The sequence below is a fragment of the Xenopus laevis genome, chromosome 1S, assembly GCF_017654675.1.
Source record: "Xenopus laevis strain J_2021 chromosome 1S, Xenopus_laevis_v10.1, whole genome shotgun sequence".
In the NCBI taxonomy this organism is placed as follows: domain Eukaryota; kingdom Metazoa; phylum Chordata; class Amphibia; order Anura; family Pipidae; genus Xenopus; species Xenopus laevis.
This window is the reverse complement of record NC_054372.1, coordinates 25877515-25898495: the sequence shown is the minus strand read 5'-3', so window position 1 is coordinate 25898495 and position 20981 is coordinate 25877515.

Sequence of the window (20981 nt, the reverse complement as noted above, 5' to 3'; positions counted from 1 at the left end):
AAACTCAGGCAAGAAGTGATGTCACACAAAGCTAATATGGCAGCTGCTATACTAAACAAACAAAGAGACATTCTAGAGCTGTTTACTCAGGAATGGTAAAGCATTCTGCAGAATAAATATAGTGTTATGCTTGCAGTATTGTGGCTAGCTATTGGCAATAAACTTCTTCTGTAGCTTTCCTTCTCCTTTAAGGAGAGTAAGAGACTGTGACTGGCAGGATTTGAAAAGAATGTTTAGGGACACCTTGACGCTGGGCCTTGAGTGGGGAAAGCCACCGACAACTGATGTCGGTCTGTCCACTAGAAATGTTGGGACCCTTAAATTAATTTTCTATGGGGCCAGGTAACATCTAGTTACACCACTGTTTGTGCTCCTCATAAATACAGTTCTGCCAAATGCAAGTGTACAGAGGGGAGACTCTGCACCAGCCAAAAGACCTGAAGTAATACAGAGTAGGGCATAAATATGCAAAAAAAAATCTCGCTGTTTTCTCCCATATACTCAGTATACTGTAGATATTCTTTCAGTTAGTTCAACTAATTGTATACAAACTAACAATGAACAAGGAAAAACTGTCCAGTGCATCAGATTCCTGGGTATGACGATCTAAATTCATTATGGATTGCACTTGTACCAAGTTATTGGATCCCATGTACATGAAATCCAATGGCCACAACGATGGTAAATCTCAAGAACAGGCGATTAGAAACAATCAACAGCTTTGCTGAATTGTATAAATGAGGCAGCTGTCATATCAAAATATGGAGCCAATGCCTAGAAACTAGTACTGAAGGAAAATATTGCATCTATCATGGGCAACAAGGCACATATATCCCCAAATTTAGATCAAAGCTAAATGCTCTCTAGAGGCAGCTGTTATCGAACTCAAGCACAAACTTTCTGGCCGTAGCAGGAGAAGTGATTATTCCCTAGAAAGAGACACCATGGTGGGAAAATGTGAGGGCAAAAGACGAGGAGGAAGACAAAGGATCAGATGGCTAGACACTATTGTGAAAGTCACAGGGAAGCTACTGAAAGGATTGAAAGACATTGCTACTGACAGAATATCATGGTGGGACGTTGCTTATAGGGTCAGCTGCAGTATGGAAACAGATCATCACCATCTTCATTTAGCAAATGCAGTATGGGAAAATAGGACCGGGTATCCACACATTTTTACTCGTGAGCCACATTTAAATGGAAAGACTCTGTTTGGCAGTGCACCTGGTTTTTATACAACCAACACTTGCCTCCAACTCTGGAATTCAAAAATAATCACCTGCTTTGAGGCCACTGGGAGGAACATCCAAGGGATTGGTGAGCAACATGTTGCTGGTGAGCAACTGGTTGGGGACCACTGCATTAGACTATTCAAAAAAAGAATAATATTTATGTCAGTGTTTCCTTGTGAACCATAATGTAGTTTATAAAGTCCAGCCTGCCCAAGGAAGGCTCCAGAGCTGAGGAAATCCCATCTCCCACCATCCATACTCAAAACCTTCTACAGAGGGCCTATCGAGAGCATACTGAGCATCTGTATCATGTCTGACGTTTAGCATTATTTACTTAACATATTACATCTGCTGAGTGTGCATTGTCTTGTCCTGTCCCTGCACTGTGCTGTCCTGTCTTGCAGGAGTTGCATATTTTTGCACTTGCACTTTTTGTCTGTTGTCCGGTACATTTATGTTGTGTGTAGCACCATGGTCCTAGAGGAACCTTGTTTCGTTTCACTGTGTACTGTACAAACGTATATGGATGAAATGACAATAAACTCACTCTTGATCAAGGTTTGCACCTAGTCAAATATCCCATATAGAGTAGTGAATTTCCCCCATTTTGCTTCGCCGAAAAATCAGCGAATTTCCCGCGAAATGGTGGATAATTTGCGAAAATTTGCCACATGTACCTCCATGTTCTGTCTCCACTACCAGGCTTGACACAAATACACCAGACTGTAGCTCTGTATGGTCATGGGACTGGCACGGTGGTCTTTCTACAGAGAATCACATAAACAGAGCAGTTTTGAGGACTCTAAACCCTAAAAATGAATATGACTAAAAATGCTATATTTTGTTTTCTGAATTTATTGCACCAGCCTAAAGTTTCAGCTTGTCAATAGCAGCAATGATCCAGGACTTCAAACTTGTCACAGGGGGTCACCATCTTGGAAAGTGTCCATGATACTCACATGCTCAGTGGGCAGCTGTTGAGAAGCTGAGTTTAGGGATTGTTGCAAATTATCCAGCAGAAAATGAGGTTGGTTTGTAATATAAGATGATGCTACAATGCTGATTATTATCTTTGACGCTAATTGTGCTGGTTTTTGAGCTGCCATGTAGTAATTATGTGTATTAATTACTAATCAGTCTTATATTGTGACATTTCTATTCTATGTGTACTGTATATTGTGAGTGGGTCCCTAAGATCAGTAAGTGACAGCAGCACAGAGCATGTGCAGTGAATCAGCAGAAAAGAAGATGGGGAGCTACTGGGGCATCTTTGGAGACACAGATCTTTACTGCTAAAGGGCTGTGGTTGCATTGGGCTGGTACAGAAGCCCAAAACATAATGAACAACATTTCTAGCTACTTCTTTAGTTAGGCTTTAGTTCTCCTTTAATGTGACTGCCCTGGGATTTCTGTATCAGTGGAATTATAAAGCCGTACTTTAGCACAAGCACCACACACACTGCTACACATTTTTGCACAAATAAGTACAAAGGATAACTAATGAACTACAATCTTTCAATAAAAAACCTTGTATATGATTGCATTGCTACAGAATGTAAATCTCCCTATCATAGTCTTTCTTGAGAGGAATATTAGTAATAAATATAATGCTCGGATTTGAAACTGTCTGGATAATCTGCTTTTATGGAGATCCTGTGTTTGAAACTCACATAGCAACCCTGATGCAATCCTCCTGGAGAGGGATTTGACACTGCAGAGAATTTCTAATCCCTCGAGATAAAATGTGTCTGATGCTTTTCAGGTTTACATGTTTCTGCCCTTTTTCAGAGGCTGCAAATTGTTCCTGTACTGACAATAACAAATATCACTATAGTTCTTATACATTCAGGCCTGAATGATAAAAGGCCAAAAAGATCAGGGTGCGGAGTGGCTAATTTTTATGGGCACCATACCGCCCACGGACCACATTGGTCATTGAATGTACATATCCCTTAGAAATAGAAAGAAGGAGCCACATTGAGGATTGCTAGTGGTACAAGGGGGACAGGTTAGGGGTAATTTTTGAGACGGGAAAGGAGTAAGGAATAGAGAAGTGCCAGAAGGAGGTAGAGGAGAGGGCAATTTTGCCTAGGATCAGATAAAAATCTGGCCGTGGTAACATTACTACCACTCCCCCATGAAAATTATTTTCCACTAACTGACAAGCAGGGAAACAGAAAGCATATTAGAAAACACCCACATGATGCCCATGATGACAGTCCTGTACGCTGCAGACAATTATGATGTATAGATTGTACCTAGCAAAAATTGCAACGTTTTGTGATGAAGCTGGAACAATAATTATTTTTACACTGTGCAATTTCATAGTGAGCCCTTGGTGGGATGCAGTGAGCTGCAGTTAAGCAACAGCAGGGCGGCATTGTTCATGCTGAAAACAGTGTATCTATAAAGTATACTATAAAATAAATATTGTGTATTAAATATATATATATATATATATATATATATATATATATATATATATATATAGATATTATAACATGTCCTTTGAATGGACCCTTGCGATGCTGACAGTCTAGAGCTACAGCTAGTGCATCTGAATCAAAACTGGCCCTTCCCAGAAATAGGAATCTCTTGCTGAAAATTCAGAATGCAAGTGTTTCAGCAATACTGGTTAGGGCCACTCACTGCAGATCCATATGCTCCGTACCATATATGAAACATGAGCAGAGCTGGCAGCCACAGTAATGACATATTTTATAGCTTACACGCTAAATATTATACCTCCACACTAAAAATTCTGGGGAACTAAATATCACACCCTTCACCTAAATGAATATCAGTAACATGACATCATACAGCATTTGCCCTGTGTGGCCCAGATGGGAAAAAAATAATCTTGAAAGCAACACCGCTATAAATCGTAAACTTCTATTAGTACCATGAACTTGGGTACCGCATATAATATTGAGTTGCAACGATTCAAATCAGTTGATGATGATGGTGGAAGGCCGTTTCCCCATGATTTTAACTTATTTACATTGACAAATAATAAGCCTTATTCATGATTGTAAGTGCAAGTGTGCTCACACTAAAATAGATGCAAATGTTGTAGGTATTGACGCGATTCATTAAATCCATATGGTGTTAGATGCCAGTGTACACACAGTAACATAACTTACAGCCTCCGGGCCCAGGATGTGCACCCGGGCCCTGATGCAATTGCACTTCCTGCTCCCCTGGTAGTTACGCCACTGTTGGTAGTGTTTGCAGCTAGGGTTGCCATCTTTGTGTTGAAATCTGGGCAGGGGAGTGGGCCAGTGATGTCATGGGCAGATAATGACAGGATCAGCGTAGGTGACTGTCCATGGGCAGTGCAATGATGTCAGGGAAGGGACTATGATACCAGATCACTGATTCACTTCAAATTTTGTCTGGACAGGGTCAGATTAAATTTATGCGCCCTAGGCTGGCCTATGATACCATTTTAGCCCCCGTGTGTGCACATGTGTGAGAACTGCTAGGGAGCTCTGCCCACTCCCTCCTCCCATAGCTCTACAGCAGAAACAGGGGCCACACTAAGTACAGAAGATTTGAAAGCAGGTTCAATAGTCAGTTAGCGTTCCCTATCAGTAGGCAAGTGGGCAGCCTACTGCCCCTAAAACGTTGCCGCCCTAGGCCCGGGCTTTTGTGGCCTTCCCACAAATACGGGCCTGTGTCTGGATTTCCTAATCTGGTAATCCAGACAGGTAGTTTTCACCTGACCAGCCCTTCCAAAAAACAGGGCTGTCTGGGTGAAAACTGGACAGATGGCAACCCTATTTGCAGTGCCGACTGCCAGAGATTTGTGGTGGTGAGGGCTTTGGCGGCTATGGTGGTGGGCCCTTGTACGACACATAGCAGTACATAGCTAGCGGCTATACATCACAATAACAATGTGCTGCCATGCACAAGATACATTACATCCCAGTTTTGCATGCAGTAAGATTTGGGCACTTGAAAAAGGCCACAAACTCAGATGTTCTTGTTGTGCTCTAATATAACCATGAGTTTACCCATTGGAGTGGCACAGGGAAGGAGTAAGAGAATTCACCTGCTATAAATAACCCAGGCAGATGTTGCTGTGACTATTTAAAGATATGTAACTTTTGTCAGTCAACTCTACTCACATTTGCCTCATAAATAGGAAAGACAAGCAACATTCCATAGAAGAAATTAGAGCACACGTGTATTTCCATTCTCACGACTGCATGGGAAAAAGCACTTATCCTGTCTTGGACATAAATTCAAGCAAGAGTTTCCCCCCTGCTCTGATTTCCCATTGTTCTAGACTGGGCCAGCACCTTCTTATCTGTCAACCAGCCTAGTCTGTTTCCTGCCTTGTTAAATGAAACAGTAACTCTTGCTTCCGAGTCCCCTTGAAAACAGCACTGGAAGCCAATCTGACCCCTTACTGCCATCTGGCTGCTAGAAGTCATGCACAAATGTACATTTTATGGGATTTTTTGATAGACATTAACACTGAGCATCATCAACAGTGGTGTTGTGCATCATCGCTAGCATTCACCTTCACACTACTCAGTGTGCTCTGGGCTGCTGCTGAGAAGCTTAGCTAACTATTAGTAGAAAGTGAATTTATAAATTATAAAAACTGGTGATACAGGACTGAATATTAATTTAATCTGATGCAGAATGCACTGCTTTCTATGATGCCCTCTAATGTAAATCTAAATTCATTGCTAATTGGCCTTGTATTGTGAGCTGTAAAGATCGGGTAACTGACAGCAGCCCAGAGCATGTAAATTATGGGTACTCCCTGTTCAATAATGGGAATATACCATTCTTCAGTGTCTTTGGCCTCCAGTCTGTGAATAGAAGTTGATGGATCCACAATACCGGAGGCAGACCTCAGAAAGAAAGATGAAGGCTCCGATAAAAGAGAGGGGCTCTGAGGCAAGGAGAGTACATCAGTAAACGTTAGGAGAGGGTTCCAATGAATGAGGCTTAGAAAGGTGTGATCCTGTTGTAGCCCGCCATGGGTCAGGGCTGTATTTAGGTCTGGTGCTGCTCTACGCACCACTTGATTCTGTTCTCACACTAGCCTTGGTCACTAGTACCCTGGCCTTGAGGGCAGAGCCACCTGTTTATTTTTCTGTGCTGTGAAGCTATATCTCTATGCTCTCCCTACAGTAACTCTCTTTATGCAAGTCTATGAAAACTCTGTGATTCATTTGTTCTGACTCTTTGTGAGTTCAGACTTCACGAAGTCTGTGTCTTTTACCTCAAGTTGTCTCCAGAAACTGGATTTCCACAACATTTATCAGGAGTCATTCACATGTATGCTGTTTACATATGCTAAACGTATGGTTCTGTTTGACTATGGCAATTGCCAGGACTGTATTTAGGTCCGATGCTGCCCTAGTCATCGGACGTAAACACTCCCCCTACATGCCGTGTGTGATTTCAGCGTGTTGTGTGTGTGACGTCACACGCACGGACGTACCGGAAGTGACATCACGTGCTGCGCAGAAGTGATGTCATTTCTGCCAGCCAGCCGGCCCCTACCCCTCACCCCCCCCCAGCTCATTCACCGAATCCTTGGAAGAGGTTGGATGAATTTTTTAGGCACCCAAGGGCTGCCCCCCAAAACCTGCCGCCCTAGGCACAGGCCCCATATAAATATGGCCCTGGCAATTGCCCAGATGATTGGAACAGCAGGTATATGGTCAAAGCCAAACCGCCTAACCATATCTGTTGTATATTCCAAAGAGAAAAAATAGGTAATGATAATCTCACCTCATTTCAATCCAGTTTCTGGTTGCCTATGTCATGCTCCATGGCCTTGTCTTGTCCATCTGTAGGGTAATGTTCCCAATGTAGTCTCCTGTCCATAAGTTAATTAGCAGGTACTTCATTCTGCCATGGGAAATAATTAAAGGTCAAAAATCTGAAATGAAATGAAACAGCATAACGCATTGTCTGTACCAAATATCCAGCTAGCTTTGGGGATTCTTGTGCAGTACGAGGAGCTTTCTGGCTGTGTCATGCTAAACCATATGCTACTTCAGTTTATAATGAAGTACCCCTTTGTGGATTTGCAATTGCATATTTTGGGTTAAAGATGATGGGAAGGTCTTATCCACTTCGGTTAGTTTTGAGGTCTGTGTAGCTCATTTGCGTACATAAAAGCAAACCATTTGCTACCCATGTTCTCCAGGGAAGCAGGACATGAAAAACACAGGTTTACTCCTGCTTCCATAATAGTATTTGCTAGAGGTGAATTGTACAATAAATTGAATTAGAGCGTCTCCCCCCAAGAGATGTATCAATGGAAACCTGAACATGTCCGGCAATAAAAATAATAAATAACTTTCCATATGTACAGTGGAAAAAGCTGTTGTCAGGAGAGCCGTGTCTAAACAGATGGGGAGCTAAGAATTCATGCGGAATCCTCAATCAAAATGTGCTATTTCCACCAGGAATTCCCATTCTGTGGCTCTGCAGCTGCATAATATGATGTAATGATGCTGGGAGTTCTGCATTTAAGGATAAATAATAATTGGTATACTGTATGTGTCAATGCGGAATCCATTTTCTAGTCAAAACTGACAGCAAATGGAGAGATTCACAATGCCGCACACTAATGTTATATGTTGCTTCCAGTCCTAGTTAATATTGTTTGAAAGCAAACATTGGGTTTCTAGGGATTACAAAGCAAACTTTGCACCTGGTGGCAGACAGGGAGATTAATCGTCCATCGACTTCGGAAACCCAAAGCGATTCATATGCCATCCTGCCGGCGACTAGTATTCTTGCTGGCGGGAAGGCATTTCAGGGAAATTAGTAGCCACAGAATCGAAGATTTGTCACTGGGCGACTAATCTCCCAGTCTGCCACCACCCTAAAGGGGGTTGTTTACCTTTGAAATTAACTTTTAGTATGATGTAGCGAGTGATATTGTAAGACAATTTGCAATGGGCATTCATTTTTTATTTTGTGTGGTTTTTTAATTATTTGGCTTTTTATTAAGCAGCTCTCCGGTTTGCAATTTGCAAAATCTAGTTGCTAGGACCCAAATTACTCTACTAACCATGCATTAATTTGAACAGGGTCGGACTGGGGGCCCGGGGCCCACCGGGACTGCAGTCAAGGGCCCCCTACAGGCCCCCCGTCCCCCTGCTGTAGCGCACCGTGCGGTGCTGTGTGCCATCCCCTTGGCGCGCATGCGCACATGGTGCCCCCGGCGCATATGCGCACAAGACGCCCCATCGGCGCGCATGTGCGTCAGGAAGATCGCTTTTAAAAAAGAAAACAAAAAACGAGCAACAGGAGAGGGGGGTCTGGCCCGGCGGGGGCCCATGTGGGTCGGGGCCCACCGGGTTTTTTCCCGGTGTCCCGCCGGGCCAGTCCGACACTGAATTTGAATAAAAGACTGGGAGGACCTGAGAGATGAGTAATGAGAATCAGCAATGAACCATTTGAAAGCTGGAAAGAGCTGGAATTCAAACACTATAAAAAATGACGAAGACCAAAAAATAGAAAATGTAAAAGTCGGCCGAATTTTACCAATCTGAAAACTCAAATCGAATTTGATTCGAATTCTACCAAACTCGATTAGAGTTTCTTCTCTGAAAAAAACTTGAATGTCAGGAAGGCTGCAAACATCTCCAAGTTGGTCACTGGACCTCTTCCATTGACTTATACAAGAAACCGGCAGGTTTTAGGTGGCAAAAAGTCCAATTAGAATGCTTAAAGGGCCAGAGTATGATAAATATCAAAAATCAAATTCAAATTTTTAAAAAAAACTCGAATCAACAGTTTTGACCATAAAAAACAATTGAATATTCAAATTCAAAATTCAACCCTTAATAAATCTTCCCCTTAATGTTGATAAATGTAAATTCATGCACCTGGGATGTAAAAATATCCAAGCCACTTATACCCTTAATGGTACTAGGCAACACTAGGCCATTCCATAATAGAAAAGGACCTTGGAGTCCTTGTAGATAATAAACTTGGCTGTAGCAAGCAATGGCCATTCAGTCACTCTTGAACTGAATTAAAAGGGGCATACATTTGAGGAAGGAGGGGATTATTCTTCCACTGTACAGAGCGCTAGTAAGGCTCCATCTAGATATGCTGAACAGTTTTGGTCTCCATCAATCGAACGGGACATTATTGAATTAGAGAGGGTACAGAGAAGGGCAACTCAGCTGGTAAAAGGTATTGAAAATCTTAGCTATGAGGAAAGACTGGCCAAGTTGGGGATGTTCATGCTGGGGAAGAGGTGCTTAAGGTGAGATACGATAACTATGTATAAATATATAAGGGGAACATATAATAATCTCTCTAATGTTTTATTTACCAGTAGGTCTTTCCAGCTGACACAAGGTCACCCATTCCGATTAGAAGAAAGGAGGTTCCGGCTAAATATTCAGAAGGGGTTTGTTACAGTGAGAGCTGTGAAGATGTGGAATTCTCTCCCTGAATCAGTTGTACATGAGGTTTGATGGCTTTTTAGCAAGTGAGGGAATACAGGGTTATAGAAGATAACTCATAGTACAAGTTGATCCAGGGACGGGTCCAATTGCCATTTTGGAGTCAGGAAGGAATTTTTTTCCCCTCTGAGGCAACTTGGAGAGGCTTCAAGTGAGTTTGTTTTGGCATATGGTAAAAGAGATATAACAATAGTAATAATTACAAAAGCTGTACCTCTTATGAAATTGAAACTACTTTTTTGTTTTTTGTTTCCCCAAACATGTAAATAAGGCATAATCATGATATCTGAGCAATGACTTACTCAGGTATGATTGAGGCAGAACAACATTATTGGTGAAAAGGAATGCCGATGTGTATCAGGAAATATTTAAGATAAAATGTGCCTCTAACATTTTCATAATGAAAACAAATAGAATTTTCTCAGTCCCATTTACTAAACCATGCATGTATTTTTAGGTAAAAACACTTATTTTCATGATATTGTCCCTTTACTGACTGTGAAAGTCACCACTGCAGTTTACTTGGACAAGCTATTATAACAAATAAAACATTGACAATGGTAATTGGTCAGAAAAACACAGTGGCAACTTTCATAAAACTAGCGCCAACTTATCAAATCATTAATCCGTAAGCCCAGAAACTCCATTTGCTTTAATTCAGCATTAATGCTATACAATTTATATGATAATGTAGTATATTTTGGAGATATGTAACCTCTCTTCCTGCTTATTATGGTAAATGACTATTTCATATGCCTTGAAAAATACCCCTATCATCCAGGTCATGATTTCCCTGAAAAGACAATGCAAATGCACTAAAGGAAAACTAGAAACCCCCAAAAAGAGCCCTTTAAATTTTTCGGATGACTCAATCAAATCAGCCAGCCACATTCTTCAACCTAAATTTGGGAATATATCCTATTCACTGCATTACACACATTAAGGGGCCCATTACTTAGCTTGAGTGAAGGAATAGAATAAAAAATACTTTGAATTTCGAAGATTTTTTTTTGGCTACTTCGACCATCGAATTGGCTACTTCGACCTTCGACTACGACTTCGAAACGAACGATTCGAACTAAAAAACGTTTGACTATTCGACCATTCGATAGTCGAAGTACTGTCTCTTTAAAAAAACTTCCGCCCCCTACTTCGCCACCTAAAACCTACCGAGCATCAATGTTAGCCTATGGGGAAGGTCCCCATAGGCTTTCTAGCTAATTTTTGATCGTAGGAATTTCGTTCGATCGATGGATTAAAATCCTTCGAAACGTTCGATTCGAAGGATTTAATCGTTCGATCGAACGATTATTCCTTCGATCATTCGATCAAACGAATAGCGGTAAATCCTTCGACTTCGATATTCGAAGTCGAAGGATTTAACTTCGATAGTCGAATATCGAGTGTTAATTAACCCTCGATATTTGACCCTTAGTAAATGTGCCCCTTAATATTAATTGCAGCTAAGAGAAGCATCCTCAAAAATTGGATCAAACCAAATCCTCCTGAGATAATGGATGTCATTGACACTAGCTTGTACTTTTATAAAAATAATAAAATCTAAATCAGGACTATATTTTAGACAATAGTCCTATAATATCCAATCTCACTTGACTATAGTATAGTACTTGTACTAAAAATCTGATATATTTGGTTTTTAAAATGTATATTTTATTAGAATGCTTGTATCAATTCTTGCTTTACTTTGCATGCACTTTCTGTTGTTATTGTAAAGTACAGTAAATGTTATTGTTGTAACTATCTATTCATAAAATGAAAAAAAGTTACAAAAAAAAGGAAAACTAGGAAAGAGTATAATCCCCTAAAACCAGCCCAAACTGCTCAGGGGTGATCCTGACCTCTCTGCCACCCAAGGTGGTTTTCACCTTTTTGGCACAGGTGGGGGTCCCTTCGCTAGTGTAAAGAACGCAGTTGGGCTCTCTGCATTAGAAGAGTAGATTTTAAAAAACTTTAATTCGGCTCTTAAAGGGATCCTGTCATCGGAAAAAATGTTTTTTTCAAAGCGCATCAGTTAATAGTGCTGCTCCAGCAGAATTCTGCACTGAAATCCATTTCTCAAAAGAGCAAACAGATTTTTTTATATTCAATTTTGAAATCTGACATTGGGCTAGACATTTTGTCAATTTCCCAGCTGCCCCCAGTTATGTGATTTGTGCCTGCACTTTAGGAGAGAAATGCTTTCTGGCAGGCTGCTGTTTTTACTTCTCAATGTAACTGAATGTGTCTCAGTGGGACATGGGTTTTTACTATTGAGTGCTGTTCTTAGATCTACCAGGCAGCTGTTATCTTGTGTTAGGGAGCTGCTATCTGGTTACCTTCCCATTGTTCTTTTGTTTGGCTGCTGGGGGAAAAGGGAGGGGGTGATATCACTCCAACTTGCAGTACAGCAGTAAAGAGTGATTGAAGTTTATCAGAGCACAAGTCACATGACTTGGGGCAGCTGGGAAATTGACAATATGTCTAGCCCCATGTCGGATTTCAAAATTGAATATAAAAAAATCTGTTTGCTCTTTTGAGAAATTGATTTCAGTGCAGAATTCTGCTGAAGCAGCACTATTAACTGATTCATTTTGAAAAATTGTTTTTTTCCCATGACAGTATCCCTTTAAGGTTACCAGCAGTTACCAGGTGTTCTCCAAGGTTTTGCAATGGGTGGTCTATCTTGTAAGCATACATTTCTCCTCTTCAAAATGGGATCCTTTAAAATGATAACAAATGTTGATTTGGAATCCATGTCAGTCATGTAGCTACTGAAAATTGGCAGTAACTTCCAAACCACAACCCATAAAACATGGAATGAGGCAGGGCTGCAGAATTTCACAATTGTTTATCATACTTCTTCATTCCTTCTATAAAAAATAAAGAGTAAACCTAAAAATGGGGAACTCATACATTGTGAAGAGGAAACACAAAATAAATACTGTGATAAACTCTATGCACGCAAGTCAACGATCAACCTCAACTGCACTTTACCTTAAGCTGGCCATAGACATGCAGGTTTTAGCCTCATGTCCGATGAACGTTCATGTGTTGCAATCTTCTGACCTGCAACTAACCATTTAGATTAGTAAATGAACAGATCAGACAATGTTCTGGCTGTGACAATAATTGTAAAAAATCAACACCACACAAATGGCATGCACTCCTCGGGACTTCAGGCAGCGGTAAAATCCAAATAGCTATTTGGATTTTACCGCTGCCTGAAGTCCCGTGGAGTGCGTGCTATTGGTGTGGTGTTGATGTCTCCCCTTGCTGAGGGTTCGGGGCGCTGCAACCGGGCCATCGAGAAGGAGCGGCGAGTGACCCTAATATCTGCACGTGTTTGGATAAATATTGTTAAGCGGAGGGTTCGGGGCATGAGCACCAGAACTAGGTTACCCATTTGGTGAGCCATTAAGGAATTGCACTTCAATAATTCCATGAAAGTTAGCGTAATTCAATTACGCCTTATGTGCATTTAAGTCTTGATTTCACAAATCAGAAGGGGGGTTGGAGAGCTCCGATCTATGTGTGGTGTTCTTAGAGTAATTGTACAAAAGTTATGTCCAACAAATACTAGGCAATGCATGCACATATATTACATACTGTAAGTGCCCACCAGTCATCTGCCCTTGTTGAAACTGTATTACAAAGCCATAAAAAAGTCTAAATATGTTTCAACTCCTGTTCGTAGATAGCGAAGAAGCACGCACTCCATGGGCCATGGAGTGCGTGCTTCTTCGCTATCTACATTGAGTCACTCCCCCAGCTACGGGTTCGGGGCGCTGCACCTGGGCCACCTAACATCTTCGGTGAGTTTCCACTTATACAAGATTGCTGTGGATATCTATGATTTGAATGCTATATACTGGTCAAAGCTACACCCCGCTACGATAGACCCAGGGTTTATACAACAGGGTCCTACTCTGTACTGGGTGAGCCGTTAACTTTATTTTACATTTTGGGGACTGAGCCGATGTTCTCTCTCTGTATATAATTCAACTCCTGTTCCCCAAACTTCAAAAGTACTTCTGAGTAGAAACAGATGCATTTAGTATGGCCTACTTTAAATACATCCACCGAGGCTAGCTAGTGATGTATTTGTGATGATGCAATGTATGTCATTTGCTAAAATCCATTCATCAACTTTCCCGAACCACAACAAGCATGTGTGTTCCTTTCTTTACAGTAAATGACCTAAAGGCGACCATGCTGTTGAATTCATCTAAATTATTGCTCAGGGAATTAAGAATAAAAAACTTACGAGAGATCTAGTGCAGTATGACATCAGTGGTCTGCTCATTCATATGTCCAACTTCAAGTCTGAACTATCCACAGCAACATTCATCACTGACTAAGCAAACTCTAGGTGGCTTAGTTTAGTTTGATTGGAATAAAAGCTAAAATGCATTCCACTTCAAAAATGATTTTGTTGTTCCCAAATTTCTTTTATTTCCTTCCAGCAAAACTTTGCCAGGCCTGTCCTTAAGTTGATTTTGCTGTATACAAGATCTTTCTTTAAAGAAGTAGTTAACAAGCGCGGCCATATTTGTCCCAGCTGTAGCAGAAAAACAAACGAAAGGCTTGGTTGTGTGCCATTGCTATATTATTTCACTTTAAAGTAAATATTTGGATTTCCTGGGACTAAGGATTTCAACACTTTGTTGGATTTTCTCTCCTGAATTTATGAAGTGTTTGCAACACTAGAACACAATCATTATTCTGTTTAGACAGATAAGAAGTCATAAATTGGTGGTCGGATTGCTAAAATAAAAATAAATCACGGATACAAATAAACAGGGCACGTTTCTTTCCTGAGGAATAACGCAGTGAATGCATGGAATCCTCAGCTATAACCTTTTCCACTCACCAAACTCTGACCTTCTCTTGCTGGACTGCAAAGCACATCTTATGCTCCTCATATGAAATGCTTTGACTATACCAACAAATCAATGCTATCATGTAAATGTTCTTTTTATTGCTTTATTTGTGTGACAAAGGTGCTGTGTTTTGTACCCATCATATATTTAATCTGTTTTACAAAAAATCTGCTCAACTGTGTAACAGGTGAGAGAATACAATTCTGTGTATGTTGATTCTCCATGAGCCAAATTACTTGGATGTTCTTCCTTCTTCTGTTCTCAAGCTAGTCTTGGTCATTAAAACCCTGTCCTTGAGAGCAGAGCCACCTACTTGGCTATAAGAGCAGTTCTTTGTTTTTCTGTGATGTGAAGCAATATCCTTATGCTCTCTCACCTCTCCCTTTTACTCCTGTACTTGTACATGCTCATGTCATATGTTCCCAAGTCAATAAATCTCGGTGCTTCCTTTGTTTGGGGATCTCACTCTTTCTGAGTTCAGAATCCATGGAGCTCATTTCAAATAAACTTTGTTTTTTATCTCAATATTAAATTCCATGGCAGGGGCTTGGAACTCAGAACTTCAATGCCTATATATTGTTTGCAAAAGCATTTCGTGGGGTTCCATACAAATAAATGTGGATAAGAACTTGGTCAAACGGAGTACATTGCTGCAAAGATTGTGCTTTTATTGATCCGCTAGTACAGCAGAGAGCTCTTTTTCTAGTGTTTTCAACTAGCTAACATCAAGAGTCTGCTAACATCAGGAGTTTGTTTTAATCCAAAACCCCTTTAGGATCCCAAGCAATGCTGTCTCTAATTTCATTTTGGCCAAATGCAGACATTTTTTTCTTGCTTTTAGGTGTAGGCAGAAGACACATGAACAGGTACCTGTCCAGAACCCGCCCTATAAGCAGGTGCCTCTACTGCCTAGATCGGGCCCTGACTTATTTTCTGCCATAAATATTCATGGAGCCCAGCCTGAAGTTCAGATATAGTGAGACCATTTAGGCTGAGATTTAAAGGAACAGTAACACCAAAAAATGAAAGTTTTTTTTAAAGGAATGACAATATGTATTGTTGCCCAACAGTGGTAAAACCAGTGTTGGTCTGGGAAACTTTCCAAACTATTATTCCTTCTCTACTCACTCAACCACTTTATTCTCCTAGTCTTTTATATATACTTACAATATGCTCCCATTATTAAGCATTTTCCCCATAAAGAAATTTTTGTTTTTGTGTGTTTGTGTGCACCGTGAATCATAGGATCCCAGGGGGCGGCCCTTATTTTTAAAAATGGCAATTTTCTATTTATCATTACCCAATGGCACATACTACTAAAAAAGTATATTAATTTGAAAATGGTTTATTTACATGAAGTAGGTTTTTATACATCAGCAGTTATATGCAATATATTTTTATAGAGACTTAAATTGTTTGCGGTGGTATAGCTTTCCTTTAAAGAGTTATCACAACCCTGAACAAGGCTGTAATTCCAGAGTTCCCATAGTGGATTGTGTTAAAAGGCTCAGTAAACTTGTGTCAAACGCATCACATGCTAATACCGTTTTAACGCTGCATGCCCAAAGTGACACGGTTCCCATATTGGTGACAACCTGCATCCCCATGGAAAAACACAAACGTAACAGTGTTCATTTTGACACACTGGGTGAAATTGTGCTGGAATACTGGGAAAAAAACACTATGGACAACACAACAATAGGGATTTACATCTAAAAATGGAACTTTGCACTAATGATCCTAACCACCCGCTCCCGAATAGACCTATACCTGGCTAGCTGCCCATCTCTTATGTTACGAAAGGAGGCAGGGCAGGTACAACTCTATAAATGGAGGCTGCCAGAGCCGAAAGCCAGCACATCAAGGTTGTACGCATCTCAAAATTCCCCAGTGTGACGTCATTTCGGTACTTCGCCAATTTACTAACGGTCGCCGGCGTAACTTCTGGGCTCATGTGTAGGGCAATATAACAACTTTATTTTATTAAGGTTTCTCTGGGCTTGTGTAGTGTAATGTATTTGCTGCAACATATGTCCATTCAACTTTAACTTCCCGCTGTATGCAAATTAGCCAATGTTAGCACAACTTCGCTTGGCACACTAATGCTAGCGCAAGTTCGCCAGCGTTTGGTGCCCTGGATGCATATTCGGATTTTAGTGAATTAGCGTTGTCCTGGCGAATCTACGCCTGGCGAAGTGTTTTTTGGAGGTTAGTGAATTTGCCCCATTGTCTGTAGAATGCTTTGTGGTAACCTGCTTGGGTGGACATTTTGGTTAAGGGCATTCCTGCTGTTTTGTCATTGTCTTAAGATTCTTATTCCTGCTTCTGTCTAAACTGAGCGCAGCATAGAGCAGGTCAGTCTTACCTGTTATGTTCTAATACATTTACCAAAGGTTCCTATGGATGTCTGACTGCTTCACCTGAACTAACAGTCACTTTCTTTAATATATCAAAATCTCGTGGCCAAAAAAACCCCAGCATATTCCACTGTACTATTGGTGTATGTTGAAAATACGAAGTGCTTGCTGAGCACGAAATGTATAGGGTTTCTGTAGATGTTTATATTTTAATTATTTCCAATAAACGTTTTTACTTTTACATCTGTGGTCCTTAGAGTGCAGGGAGGCCTACATTTATTTGTATGTTGAAAATATGTAATCCAAAATAATCAGTATGGCCGATGAGCTCAGCACAAAAATGCATGGTAGTTCCAATCATGATGCAATTAAACATTTTATTTACAAAATATTTTAGACTATTGCATGTGAGAATTGTTTTCTTCTACATGCAATATTAACATCCTGGTGCCAGGAGCTGTCAGTAGAGCTGTATGTCTCACGGGCTAGTAAGGTTAAGATCTAGAGTATCTGCTCCATCAGCAATTCCCAACCACAACCTTTTGGCATACGTGTACTCCTATAATGAATGGGGTCCAATTCCAAGTATTTTATCCCGCAGCAAAGGACATATAAGTGGCCATGGGGGGGGGGGGGGGGTGTTCACAGTTTCTCTATGTGCCATTGCTCAGGTCACAACATGATCTGAAGAAGTCTATGGCTGTACTGTATTTGTTTAGTTTAATATTGCCTTAGGGTCAGGGCACACAGGTAGATTCAGGGAGATTAGTCGCCCGGCAACATATCTCCTCTTCTTCGGGTCGACTAATCTCACTAACTGCCTCTGAGCTATTCGTTTTCCGAAGTCGGCCAAAGCGCCAGCGGGATGGCACTCAGAGCGATTCGTTTTCCGAAGTCGCCCGACGTGCCATCCCGCCGGCGATTCAGGCGACTGAGGGAAACGAATCGCTCCAAGGGCCATCCTGCCAGCGATTTACATTTTAGCCAGCGGGAAGGCAGTTCTGGGAGATTGGTCACCCCGAAGAAGAGACTTGTCGCCGGGCGACTAATCTCCCCGAATCTGCCTGTGTGCCCTGGCCTTAAACAAGCCCACCCCACCCACTCACTTTCAAGCAATAAAAACAGTTTTTTGTTTTCTTTTTTAATTTGCATGTACAGTACCTATATAAATGTTAATCTTCATCTAAAATGTACTAAAAGAAAGAAACCCTACCTAGACCTTAAATAAGAGAACTTCAAACTCTGATCTGATTTGGTGTGCTTAAGTTTGACACAGAAATAGAGGCCTGTACTTATACTAATAATAATGGATGGATCAGTGCAATTTATATGAGGTCAGAATGTCCTAATACCTGGCACATATGCTGACTTCTAGACTAGCTAACGACAGCTCACACCAAGGGGCCTTGCAAATGCTTAAAATGGTATTAAATCTAAGTAGGAACTACATGTACTATTCTGTTAATTTGCCCAAAACCTAGCACTTATTACAGAATGCCAATGGCACACCCAAGCAATAAGCTATTTTTATTCATCTGCCGTCATTGGGATGAAAACATCTACAAAAGCAAACAAAGGTCAGGACAAAGTTGCTAGCTATAGTAATTAACTATCCACTAAATCTATTGCCTAATCTGTAGTTAGGGCTAAACTCCACGATGTTGGATGGTGTCGGATCGACAAAACGCATCGGACAAGTCGGATGCAGTTGCATGGGTCAAAATATAATGGGACTTAGAAATCTGATAAACTATATGTAAAATTTTCCATCAGACATGACTGTCAGATATGAAGGCTGCATGCTGCGTCTTCATCCGACAAGATAAAACTGGGTGTTGTCAGACAAGACTTTATCTCATTGAAACACTATGGGTCAGATTTATCAAGGGTAAATTCGAATGTTCCAGTTTTAAAATTTACATATCTGAATTTTAATCCCTCTATTCGAATGTAAATTCAAATGCGAGCTTTATCACATCTCGACCCTGGAAACATTTCTAATTCGAATATCCACCACCTAAAGCCTGCCAAGTTCATTTACAAATCAACGGCTGAGGTCGGTTGAGATGATTGAGATGTTCATAGCCTTCCTGACATTCAAGGTTTTTTTCAGGGGGAAAAACTGGATTCATACAAACCAAATCGAATACAATTATAATTTTCTGGTTGGAACCATTAGATTGAGTATTAGACATTTTGATTTTTTTTCTTAAATAACCTCCCAGTATATTTGAATTCAAAAAAATTCACATGAATTCGAAATTCGACCAATGATGAATGGGCCTCTATATTGTATATTGACTGGTGGATGTAAATGCATGAAGGAAAGACTCCATCCGACTTTCTCTGATACGACTTTACATTCTAGCCTGGGGGGGGGGGATCAGATTTTGTAGTATCCTACAAAATCTTGTGCTGGTGTGTGGTGGATCAGATAAAATCTGACCTTAAGGAGTTTAAGGGAGGAACTCCACAAGCGATTTCGGCACGATCCGTCAAGTCGGATGCAACAGAAAAAAAGGTAAGCAACAGGAACGTTGGATGGTGTCACAGCGTTCGCCTGTGACTTCATCCAACATTTCCATCTCTTACCTTATTTCCATCGCATCCGACTTGACGCCTGCGTTGTTGCGCAGAGTGTCTGATCGTGCTGAAATCGCCTGTGGAGTTCCTCCCTTACCCTTATAGAAAAGCAATAAACTTGCAAATGCAGGTTGGTGCAGACTAGTTATGAGCGGGCACCCGTGGGTCGGTGGTTTTGGGCCGACCTCACACGCTCTTTTCCGGGTCGCTTGCGGGTTGTGCTCTTCTGATTGCTCCCCCCGCTCACAACCTTCCAAATGCCGACTTCCGGGTTGAGCTTTTATAGACGCGCTTTTATGTGAAATCATCGGCAGGGCGGCGCAGGTCTATAAAAGAAACCCGGAAGTCGTGCTCGGGTGGGAGGGGGAAAAGCCCGACCTGCACATCACTAGTGCATGCACAGGCATGAGTGCAGTCCAGCATATCTTTTGATTCTTGCTCTGTGTATAATCAGCCTGTGTGGCACTGCCCTAAGGATGTGGTGCAAATGTATGAAATACCATGGAACAGAAGAATAGCTATTCAACAGACTTCAACATTCCTCAAGCCTAAGTGGAATGCCAGCTGTAAGAATTCCCCATCACCTGTTTGGAGCAGTCCGACTTGTGACTATGTGGCTCTGCAGTAAGCACCTGTTGTGATGTAAAAATAAGGCAGAGCATGAGGATGAGCAGACATTGTCGGTGATTTAGGTTCCAAACCATTGGCATTTCTGCCCTACAGTTATGCCACCTTTCTATAATTAACTTCCCCATGTTTGACACTCTTGAATACACAGGCACTCACACAACCTTTCTAACGTCGTTTTGTTTTCAGCTATTCGTCATTTTTTTGATCAGGAAAATCTCCCATTTTGTGCAAGCTGCCAATAGACTTTAGATGGTATAAAAACAAAACTCATTCTTAAAGGAACAGTAGCACCAAAAAATGAAAGCGTACCAAGGTATAAAAGATATGGAAAAACTCCATTACTGCATGGCAATTAAACCAGAACTTTTCTTATGCAATGAAATACAGTATTTACATAACAATTGTGTCTGCAGAGAGCTGTAACTATAGTTTTGGCAGTTATAATGAATGGTTGAGGCCCGAGAGCGCATTAGGATAAGCACAAGGCCTAAGAGAAAAGGGGAGCCAGGGCTACTATGAAAGAACAAAACTAGAGGAACAGAAATGTTAACATTACTATGCCTCCCTGTAAAGGTGGCCATAGATGCAAAGATCTGCTCGTTTGGCAACATCGCCAAACGAGCGGATCTTTCCCCGATATGCCATTAACAAACATGGCTATATCGGGTGTAATCTGATTGTTCGGCCGCATGGCCAAACGATCCGATTACGATGTGCCCTGGGTTCCGGCGGGATCGGTCGGGTCAAAATCAAACCTGACCGATCGACCAAACGACCGATCTCCGCCGGACGAAAGAAGTCGGGACACGCCACACACGATCCGAAAATCGTACGAATCCT